Source organism: Trichechus manatus, unplaced genomic scaffold (genome assembly GCF_000243295.1).
Source record: "Trichechus manatus latirostris isolate Lorelei unplaced genomic scaffold, TriManLat1.0 scaffold00027, whole genome shotgun sequence".
NCBI classification, from domain to species: Eukaryota; Metazoa; Chordata; class Mammalia; order Sirenia; family Trichechidae; genus Trichechus; species Trichechus manatus.
The window spans coordinates 490,243-502,081 of NW_004443963.1; the positions used below are offsets into that span (position 1 = coordinate 490,243).

An 11,839-nucleotide genomic window follows, 5' to 3' on the forward strand; every position below is an offset into this window, starting at 1 on the left:
AAAGGACAAATATTGTATGATCCCACTTATATGAAATATCTAGAATAGGCAAATGCATATAGGCAAAAGTAGATTGGAAGTTACAAGGGGTTAGGAGGAAGGGAGAGTAGGGAGTTATTGCTTAAGGGATATTGAGTTTCTGTTAGGGGTAATGAAAAACTTTTTGAATAGATCGTGGTGATGGTTGTGCAGCACAGTAAATGTAATTAATGTAATTAACTGAATTGTATGGTTAAAATGGCAGATTTTGTTTTATTTTACCACAATAAAATTATGTTTAAAAACCAAAACAAGTTATATGTAAAGAAACAAGAATCATGCTGACCTCTTAATTCCCTGAAGGAGAAGTGGAACACCATATAGAATTAAATGTTGTGTATAAGATTTGCTGTCTCAAGAAACAGAAAATCCAACAACAACTAGTGTAAACAATAAGGCAGATTTATTAGTTCATGTAAGTATTTCTAAATTGGCTCTGAGATTTGTGGCTGAAAAGGCTCTGTGAAGGTGGCTCTGAGATTTAGTGGCTCCACTACATTACAAAGGACCTATGTTCCTTCCATCTTTTTGCTTTGCCAAGCTCAGAGAAGCAGCCTCATCTTGAGTTACTTATCTCCTGTTCCTATAGTTCCAAACATTACAAGTAGACATGACAATATCAAGCAGAAGAAAGAAAATCCCACTGGCTATTGCTGTGTCCCATACCCATTCAGAAACCAATCACTTTTAAGGGGAATGTGATTGGCTTGGTAAAGCACATGGCTGGGTGGGGAATGTTGGATTGCCCAAACAAAACGAGAGTTCTCTTAATAAGGAAGAAGGGAAGATGGCTGGTGGGTGGGCAACCAACAGGGTCTACTTCATGAGGGGAAAAATATTGTCCCCTGAAAATCAAAACCCCAAGCTAAACTATCATTTATATATGAGGACACATTCTCAGACATTAGAATACTTAGACAATATACCACCCACCTACCCTTCCTAAAATTTTTTCCTGAAAGACTGTGAAAAATAACCAAAATAAACAACTTAAGAAGAGGAAGTCGTGTAGTGATCAATGATTCCTGTAAAACAAAGTTAAGCCTACTTAACAGTTTTTAGTAAGTATCTGTGAAAATTACATTAAAAATAAACACTTACATGACATTTAAGCTGAGACCTGAGGGCTGAGAAGGATTTAGACAGGTGAAGAGTTAGGAGAAGAGCATTTCAGACAGAAGGAATATGTGAGCATTTCCTTAAGGGGAAATAAAAGAAGGCTGGAGTAGCTGTAGTGGAAAGACTGATTAGAGATGAGGGCAAAATGTAGTTAGATAACTTAGGCAGGAGAGTCAGCTTGTGCTGAGTTCTGTAGGGCATGTAAGGGATTGGGAGTTTTATTTTTAAAGTATACTGAAAGCCACTTATATGTCTTATATAGAGAGTGACATATCTACATTCTATTTTAAGAATATAATTTTGGTTGCTCTTTAAGAAACAGATGGGAGGGGGCAAGAGTGGAAGTTAGGAGGCTACTGAAGGTAAGAAATGATGTTGTATAGACTGGGAGGGAGTGTGAAAATGGAGAGAACTTGATAAGTTAGAAATATGTGCAGAGACACTCAATAGGACAAGCCAACGGATTGCATGAATTGAGGAAAATTGTAAAATCAAGGATCCAGACTTTTGGCTGTGTAGGAGGTTATGCCATTTATGAAAATGGGAAGGATCAAAAGATTTAACAGGTTGCAGCTGTGGAGGGGAGAAGGGGAGGGTGATTATGAGCTCTATTTTGAACATTTTAAATGTGAGGTGCCTGTGAAACATCCAAGTGAAGATGTTAAGTAGGCAGTTGAACTTCAGAATAGTGGTCTGAGCTGGAGATATATTTTTGGAAGTTTTGTCACATAAATGATATTTAAAACTATAGGAAATGGATGAGACTACCTAAGGAAAAAAAAAAAGAAATCCTAGCATTTAGAAGTTGAGTGGAGAAAGAGAAGAAAATAAAGGAGATAGAAAAGGAACAGGCAATGAATTAAGAGGAAAACCAACAGAGGGTTGGAGTCAGGTCTTTGAACTGGTTAGTTCAGGTTGAAACTCCTGCTGAGAATTTGCATTTCTAACAAGTTCCCAGGCAATGCTAAAGCTGCTGGTTAGGGACCAATTCTGACACTAGTAGAGCAGTGGTTCTCAAATTTTATTATATATAAGAATCACCTGAGGATCTTGTTAAACTGTAGATTCTGATTCAGTATATCTGGGGTGGAAATGCAAATTCTCAGCACGGGTTTGAACCAGAATGAACTGGTTCAAAGCCCTGGTGGAGTCATGGAAGCCAGGAGCAAGAAGGGAATGATCAATTGTGTCAAAAACTGCAACAGTCTAATAAGGTGAGGACATGCATATTTTCATTAGATTTGGCAACATGAAGGTTGGTAACAAAAGCAGTTTCAGTTGAGTGGTGGAGGTGGATTCAGGTTGGAGCAGAATTGATAATAAAAAGAAAGTGAGGAAATGGAGACAGCTTGTTTTAGACAACTCTTTTGAGAAGTTTGGCCATGAAGGAGATTGGAGCAGTAGCTGAAGAGAGATGAAAGCTCAAGAGAAGGTGGCTGTTTTTTGTTTTTTAAGATGGGAGATACTATGTTTGAATGCCAATAAAAATGATCTAATAGAAGTTGAAGATATTGGGGGTGGGGGGCAGGGTTTAATTGAAGGAGTAAAAGTCTTCAGAAAGCCATTAACAGATTTAAGACCATTGGTAGATTTGAAGAAATGGAATCTAGATGTATTGAATAACAAATAGTTTTCAGTGCTATGTGCCAAGCTAGGTTATAATCACCAGTGCTATAACAATGAAGAGGACAGCCAATAAACTTGCCCTCAAAGACTGCATGTTCTAGTGGGGAATAAAGACAACATCTAAACAAATAAATAAACATACAAGATCATTTTGGATACTGATAATTGCTATGAAGAAGTCGAGAGTCCATGTGCTTGGACTAAGATCATCCTCTGTAAGCTTCCATACATCATCCATCATCTATTAGCAAAAATCAAATGGGATGTTCTAAACCATATGTGACCCTGACGAGAATCCATGTCTCTTTCCCCTAAAACTCTTAGGCTTGCCACCATCCTCATCTCTGGGATCAAAAGAACAAATTTCATCATACCTTTCATCTCTATTTGCATCATTCATCACAATTCATGGTCTCACATATTCCTCATTCTCCAGCCATTAATCCTTATGCTGTTCCCTACATCACCTTTCCTGATCCCATCTCCCATCCCTCGCTTGCACCCAAACCCTTTCCATTGTGCCCTCTGGACCACAAGGTCTGTTTAAAAAAAAAAAAAAAAAATCACAATTTCCTTAAGGTCTTCTCTAAATACTCCCTTTACTTACTTCCTGTAACTGAAACCTGTCTCTCCCCTAGGAGCCCTGCTTCTCCTGCAGCTGTCTCAAGTAGTGACAGTTTTTCTTCCCACATCCTTCATATTATAGGGCCTGTAGGCAGGGTAGGAGTATTTCTTGTACTTCATTGATGTTTGCAAAACATTTTCCCTCCCTCCTCTCAAACACTGTCATCAATGAATCTCATACCATCAGACGACACCACCCACCACCCACCCTTGTTGAAATCATCTTTCAACCCCCGCATTTCACTCCCTCTCAGTCCTTGAAGATTTTAGTTCCCAGCTAATTGTTATTGTCTCTATAATTCCTCCTGTCATTATCCTTGCATACTTTAAGATCCACACTGATGATCTTTCCAACACACTGGCCTCTTAGTTCCTTAGTCTCTTCTCCCCCAGTGACATTGTCCTTCACCCTTTCTCAGCTACTCATTCCTAAAGTCATTCTAGATCTTTCATTACCATTAATTACAACCCCTGCATAATCTTAATTTCAAACATCCCATCCTCCAATCTCTACTTCCTTTCTAGAATCTCAGCTTCAAAGACCCTTCAACCCCACTGGAATCTACAATTATTGATCCTACCTTTTCATTGTCTTTTATCCTCCTATGTTCTTACTTCTCTCACTGTTGTTGTTGGTAGGTGCCGTCGAGTTGCTTTCAACTCATAGAAATCCTATGTACAACAGAAGGAAACACTGCCTGGTCCTGTGCCATGCTCGCAAATGTTGCTGTTTGAGCCCATTGTTGCAGCCACTGTGTCAATCCATCTCGTTGAGTGTCTTCCTCTTTTTTGATGACCCTCTACTTTACCAAGCATGATGTCCTTCTCCAGGGACTGATCCCTCCTGATAACATGTCCAAAGTATGTAAGAGGAAGTCTTGCCAGCCTTGCTTCTAATGAGCATTCTGGCTATACTTGTTCGTTCTTCTGGCAGTCCATGATATATTCAATATTCTTCGCCAACATCATAATTCAAAGGCATCAATTCTTCAGTCTTCCTTATTCATTGTCTAGCTTTCACATGCATATGAGGCAATTGAAAATACTTGGGTCAGGTGCACCTTAGTCCTCAAAGTGACATCTTTGCTTTTGAACACTTTAAAGAGGTCTTTTTTTTTCTTTTTTAACTAGTTTTTCTTTTATTGTTGTCTACTTTTTTTAAAATTGTACTTCAGGTGAAGGTTTACAGAACAAATAGTTTCTCATTAAACAGTAGTACACATATTGTTTTATGACATTGGTTAACAACCCCACAACATGTCAACCCTCTCCCTTCTCGACCTTTGTTTTTTTTTTTGATGAAAATATACATAGCCAAAGATACACTATTTCAAAAATTTCTACATGCACAGTTCAGTGACATCGACTACGCTCTTCCAATTGTGCTGCTATTCTCACTTTAGATGAAGGTTTACGGACCAAAATAGTTTCTCATTAAACAGTTAGTACACATGTTGCCCTATGACAATGGTTAACAACCTCACTACACTTCAACACTGTACTTACTCAACCTTGGGTTCCCCATCACCAGCTTTCCTGTCCCCTTCTGCCTTCTGGCCCTTGTCCCTGGACTGCTGTGCTTCATTAGTCCCATTTTGTTTTATGGGGTTGTCCAATCCCCGGCTGAACGGTGAACCTCGGAAGTGCCTTCACCTCTGAGCTAAAAGGGTGTCTGGGGGCCATACTCTCGGGGTTTCTCCAGTCTCCTTTAGGCCAGTAAATCTTGTCTTTTTTTTGTGTGCTAGAATTTTGTTCTACATCCTTCTCCAGCTCTGTCGAGAACCCTCTGTTGTGATCTCGGTCAGAGCAGTCAGTGGTGGTAGCTGGGCACCATCTAGCTGTACTGGACTCAGTCTGGTGGAGGCCTTGGTAGCTGTGGTCCATTAGTCCTTTGGACTTATCTTTGTCTTTATAAACTGCGTTATGCCAACTGAGCTGGATGTTCCCTGAGACCATGGTCCCCATAGCCTTAAAGAGGTCTTTTGCAGAAGATTTGCCCAATGCAATAGGTCGTTTGATTTCTTGACTGCTGCTTCTATGGGCATTGATTCTGGATCCAAATAAAATGAAATCCTTGACAATTTCTCTGTCTACCCAGATTAAATTTTACATGGTCATTATAATCACTCCCTTACATACACCCTCAATTCTCTGGCTTTTTTCTCATTTTATTGTACTTGGCTGAACAATAATTGTGGTTAAATTCAATTTTTAGCCCTCTCCATGACTAAACCTGCACAGTGGAAGCTGGCTGGAGAAAAGCACACAACCATAGAAGGTGGTGTTGCTTTAAATACATGATTATTAACTGCAAATGGGTACTGTCTTATTTATCTAGTGCTGCTATAACAGAAATAACACAAGTGGATGACTTTAACAAATTTATTCTCTCACAGTTTAGGAGGCTAGAAGTCCAAATTCATGGTGCCAGCTCCAAGGGAAGGCTTTCTCTCTCTGTCAGCTCTGGAGGAAGGCCCTTGTCATCAATATTCCCTTGGTTTAGGAGCTTCTCAGTGTAGGGAACCTGGGTCCAAAGGACACATGCTCCTGGCTCTTCTTGCTTGGTGGTAATGAGGTCCCCACGTCTCTCTGCTTGCTTCTCTCTTTTCTCTCTCAAAAGTGATTGATTTAAGACACAATCTAATCTTGTAGATTGAGTCCTGCCTCATTAACATAACTGCATCTAATCCTGCCTCATTAACATCATAGAGGTAGGATTTACAACACATAGGAAAATCACATCAGATAACAAAATGGTGGATATCCACACAATACTGGGAATCATGGCCTAGCCAAGTTGACACACATTTGGGGGGGACACAATTCAGTCCATAACGAGTACTAATATTACTTGGCAATTATATAGTATTTCTCTACTTCATCCATTTGGAATCCATCCATTTCTCTCTTCTACCCTTTCTCCTATAAAACTATTTCACACTTTCTCTGCCTTAAAATCTCCAATAATTTCTCCCTAATCCTCACTCTAAATTAATGGCCTCACTCACTATTTCAGTGAGAGAATACAAACCTTCAAAAGAAAATTTCCACAAGCTCCCATACCACATCACCTACATGCACTTGTCCCTATATTCTCTGCCTTGCTTCATCTGTGCTCCTAGCTAAAGCCAGCCCTTCCACTTGTGCACAATAACCCAACCACTCTCACCTACTCAAGGACATTGCTCCCAAAAATATTTTTTCTCGTCCATCATATAATTTTCCCTCTCTACCAGATCATTTCCATTAGCCATTATTTCTCCCTTCTTAAAAAAAGGAACAGGTTTTGCAGCCCAGGGCTTTTGCTGCTGGTCATTCCAGCCTTCCTCGACTTTGACTCGGATTACCCACTGCGCTCCTGGCAAGGGTTGTCTGGGGATGACGCTCAGCAGCCTTCTATGCGGAGCTTAACCCACCCTGCCTGCCGCCTGGATGGGAATGTCAGAGTGCTCTAACATCTCCAGTGAATACTGAATTACTGAGGAATTGGGGAAAAGACAGCTGAAGTTTCCATTCCATGGATCCCTTGGGTGCACCTTTCCAATTTGTGGATGTGGATACACTACCAAGTTGGGGTGATTCATGTGAAGATGATTTAGATTCTTCTGACACTGCAGCTGAAAAATTCCAGGAAGACACTATTAGATCACCTTTTCCTTATAAATAAGGATATCAATGGAAAGTGATTCTTTGGAAAGGAGATGTGGCAATACTAAACTGTACAGCCATTGTGAATACCAGCAATGAGAGTCTCACTGATAAGACTCCTGTGTCGGAAAGCATCTTCACGCTCGCAGAGCTGGATTTCAAGGAGGATCTCCAGAAACTTAAAGGTTGCCAGACAGGTGAAGCAAAATTGACAGAAAGATTTAATCTAGCTGCCTGGTTCATCATGTACACAGTGGTACCTAAGTTCAAGAGCAGTGGAGAGTTCCCTGTACAGCTGCTACAGAAACGTGCTTCAGCTGGCAAAAGAACAGTTGCTGTCTTCTGTTGGATTCTGTGTCAGAAATTCTGCAAAATGACATTATCCTTTAGAGGATGCAACACACACAGCACTTCATACTATAAGGAGATTTCTAGAGATTCATGACGAGACCATAGAAAAAGTAGTATTTGCAGTCTCTGAACTTGAAGAGGCTACCTACCAAAAGCTGTTACCTCTGTATTTCCCAAGGTCATTGAAGGAGGAGAGTTGGTCATTGCTGTACCTTCCTGCAAATATTGGAAAAACAGAAGGGGATCCTGTGGTACCTGAGTGGCAGATTAGGATAAGTGAAAAACCTGGTGCTCCAGAGCATAACCAAGAAGAGGAGGATGAAGGCTTGGGAGTTGATCTCTCTTTCATTGGCTGTCATGCATTTGCTCCAATGGAAGGGGATATTGATAAATAAAGAAGACTGATCTTTCAGGGATAGTTATCAGAGGCAGCCCTACAGAAGCAGCATCAAAGAAATTACAATCATTGGTTATGCCAAGCAAGATCTGAAGATCTATCTGATATTGCTTCTCTAAAAGCCTTCTACCAAACAGGTGTTGATAACTGTGGTTGCACAGTGATGGTGGTAGTTGGAAGAAACATTCCTGTAACATTAATTGATATGGACAATGTGCTCCTGTATTTTGTCCATATAATAGATCACATTGCTGTGAAGGAATATGTATCAGTATATTTTCACACACTGACCAGCGAATACAATCACCTAGACTCTGATTTCCTGAAGCAACTCTACGATGTTGTTGATATCAAGTACCAAAGGAATTTGAAGGCTGTATGTTCATCCAACATTTTGTTCAAAGATGTCAACATGGTTTGTCACCACCTTTTCTATCTCAGGACTGAAGGACAAAATCCACCACGTGGAGAGCCTCCACCAGCTATTTTCTGCCATAACTCCAGAACAGATCGGCTTTCCTCCCTTTGTTCTTGAATACTATTCCAGGGAAAATGGGCCTTACTACATGTCTTATCCCCCATCAACAGATCTGTGACCTGCCATCTTTCAGTGCTGCTGGTTTCCAAGAATGCCACTTTCTCCACGACTTGCTAACTAGTGAAGTGAAATTAATTTTTGCTGTAAATATCCAGAGATTCTTTTGTCCCCACCTCCCTGGCACTTTTTTTTAACTGATTGTATATTTTCTGGCACATACGCAGGCTAAAAATGGTAGGCCACTTGGAACTACACAATTATTTTAAATTTGTATATTTGTATCAAATGGAAATGTTCATTTTTAGAGAGTTGTTAATAGAAATTGGGGAACAACTTTTCAGTATCTTCAGTTTCTTGAAAAGACACTAGATTCTCCATTAGACAAGCCACCAATATTGCTCATGTCATCTCCTTAGCATGCTTCTTTTTTGTACTGAAGTATTTCTCAAAATGTATAGAACCAGTGTGTGCTGACCAAATGCATCGTTGGCTTCAGATCCTGGTGTTAATACCACTTACATTTTATACAGATAATTTAGTTATGATGAAACAGAGTTGTCCAGGACCAAGAATGTGGAAATGTATCTGATTGATCAAAAAACTCAAAATTGTTACCAATTATAGGACTTGGAATTTCACTGCCAAAAAAACGAACACACCAACACTTTTTATCCCACTTCCTTTTCAGTCACAGCCCTCTCTCCTTTCCTTCCCAAAACGTTTATTCCAGTTTGTCACGACAGTTCCGGTTTACACTTGATTATTAATTCAATAAACCTTGGTTTAATTATTAATGGTGCCCTTTTCAAATGTGTTTCAATTTGAATTGTAAATTACATGGTTAGCCTACCTTTTAATGTAAAACTCCTAGAAAGAGCTGTCTTATGTTCAGCCTCTCCAATATTACTTTTATTCTCTTGAACCCCACTGCAACCAGGTTTTTTTTTTTTCTAACGGGTACCCCACTGAAACTGCTCTTATCAAGGTCACCAATTAGCTCCATGTTGTGAAATCTAATAGTCAATTCTCAGTCTTCGTCTTCTTCACCTTTTCGCATTTTTTAGAACATTTTAAAAATTTTTTCCCATACAAAAATTTATACATACATTGTTATGTGACTCTAATTGCTCTCTCCATATTGTGACAGCACACTCTTCCTTTCTACCCCTGATTCCCCATGTCCATTCAACCAGCTCCTAACCATCTGTGCTTTCCCATCTCACCTCTGGACAGAAGCTGCCCATTTAGTCTCTTGTATCTACTTGAGCTAAGAGGCACACTCCTCACAAGTATCACTTAATGTCCCACAGTCTAGTCCAATCCCTCTCTGAAGAGTCGGCTGTGGAAATTGTTTTATTTTTGGGCTGTAGAGAATCTGGGGGCCATGCTTTCTGGGGTTCCTCCAGTCTCAGTCAGACCATTAAGTCTGGTCTTCTTACTAAAATGTGAGTTCTGCACCCCACCTTTCTCCTGCTCCACCCGGAACTCTCTGTTGTCTTCCCTGTCAGGGCAGTCATTGGTGGTAGCCAGGCACCATCTAGTTCTTCTGGTCTCAGGCTGATGATGTCTTTGGTTTATGTGGCCCTTTCTGTCTCTTGGGCTACTACTTTCCTGATGTCTTTGGTGTTCTTCATTTTCCTTTACTCCAAGTAGTTGGGACCAATTGATGCATCTTAGATGGCTGCTTGCAAACTTTTAAGACCCCAAACACCACTCACCAAAGCAGGATGCAGAACAGTTTTTTAATAAGCTTTGTTATGCCAATTGACCTAGATGTCCCCTGAAAGCATGCTCCCCAGACCCCTACCCCTGCTACTCTGTCCCTTAAAGTGTTTGAATGTATACAGGAAACTTCTCAGCTTTGGTTTAGTCCAGTTGTGCTGACTTCCCCTGTAGTGTGTGCTGTCCTTCCCTTCACCTAAGATAATTCTTATCTACTGTCTAGTTAGTAAATAACACTGATCCTCCCTCCCCACACTCATAACCATCAAAGAATGTTTTCTTCTGTGTTTAAACCTTTTCTTGAGTTCTTATAATAGTGGTCTTATATAATATTTGTCCTTCTGTGACTGACTAAATTCACTCAGCAAGCATAATGACTTCCAGCTTCCTCCATGTTATGTTTCATGGATTCATCATACTTTATCATTGCGTAGTATTCCTATGTATGGATATACCATAATTTATCAGTTCATCCGTTGATGGGCACCTAGGTTGTTTCCATCTTTTTGGTATTGTGAACAGTACTGCAATGAACATGGGTGTGCATATATCTATTTGTGTGACAGCTCTTACTTGTCTAGGATATATTCCAAGGAGTGGGATAGCTGGATCATATGGTACTTCTATTTCTAGCTTTTTAAGGAAGCGCCAAATTGATTTCCAAAGTGGTTGTACCATTTTCCTTCCCACCAACAGTGTATAAGTGTTTCAGTCTCTCCACAACTTCTCCAGCATTTATTATTTTGTGTTTTTTGGATTAATGCTAGCCTTGTTGGGGTGAGATGATATTTCACTGTAGTTTTGATCTGCATTTCTCTAATGGCTAATGATCGTGAGCATTTCTTCATGTGTCTGTTAACTGCCTGAATATCTTCTTTGGTGAAGTGCCTGTTCATATCCTTTGCCCATTTTTTAATTGGGTTGTCTTTTTGTTGTTGAGGTTTTGTGGTATCTTGTAAATTTTAGATTAGACACTGATCGGATTTTTCATAGCTAAAAATATTTTCCAAGTCTGTAGGTTGTCTTTTTACTCTTTTGGTGAAGTCTTTTGATGAGCATAAATATTTGATTTTTAGGAGCTCCCATTTATCTAGTCTCTCTTCTGGTGCTTGTGCATTGTTTTTTATGGCTCGTATTATGTTTATGCTGTGTATTAGGGCTCTTAGCATTGTCCCTATTATTTCTTCCATGATCTTTATTGTTTTCAATTTTATATTTAAGTCTTTGATCTGTTTTGAGTTAGTTTTTGTGCATGGTGTGAGGTATGGGTCTTGTTTCAGTTTTTTTGCAGATGGATATCCAGTTATGCCAGCACCATTTGTTAAAGAGACTGTCTTTTCCCCAGTTAACAGACTTTGGGCCTTTGTCAAATATCAGCTGCTCACAGGTGGATGCATTCAAGTCTGGATTCTCAATTCTATTCCATTGGTCTATGTATCTGTTGTTGTACCAGTACCAGGCTGTTCTGACTACTGTGGTGGTATAATAGGTTCTAAAATCAGGTAGTGTGAGGTCTCCTACTTAGTTCTTCTTGTTAAGTAATGCTTACTTATTCAGGGCCTCTTCCCTTTCCATATGAAGTTGGTGATATATTTCTCCATCTCATTAAAAAATGCCAGTGGAATTTGGATTGGGATTGCATTGTATCTGTAGATCACTTTGGGTAGAATTGACATTTTCACAATGTTGAGTCTACCTATCTATGAGCAAGGTATGTTTTTCCACTTATGCAGGTCTCTTTTGGTTTCTTGCAGTAGTGTCTTGTAGTTTTCATT

General features: G+C 39.7%; 1 pseudogene; it reads left to right on the forward strand.

Annotated features, from left to right (window-relative positions):
• Positions 1-6,925: 6,925 nt before the first annotated feature.
• On the forward strand, positions 6,926-8,554 carry LOC101357282 (ganglioside-induced differentiation-associated protein 2 pseudogene; annotated as a pseudogene).
• The last annotated feature ends 3,285 nt before the right edge of the window (positions 8,555-11,839 follow it).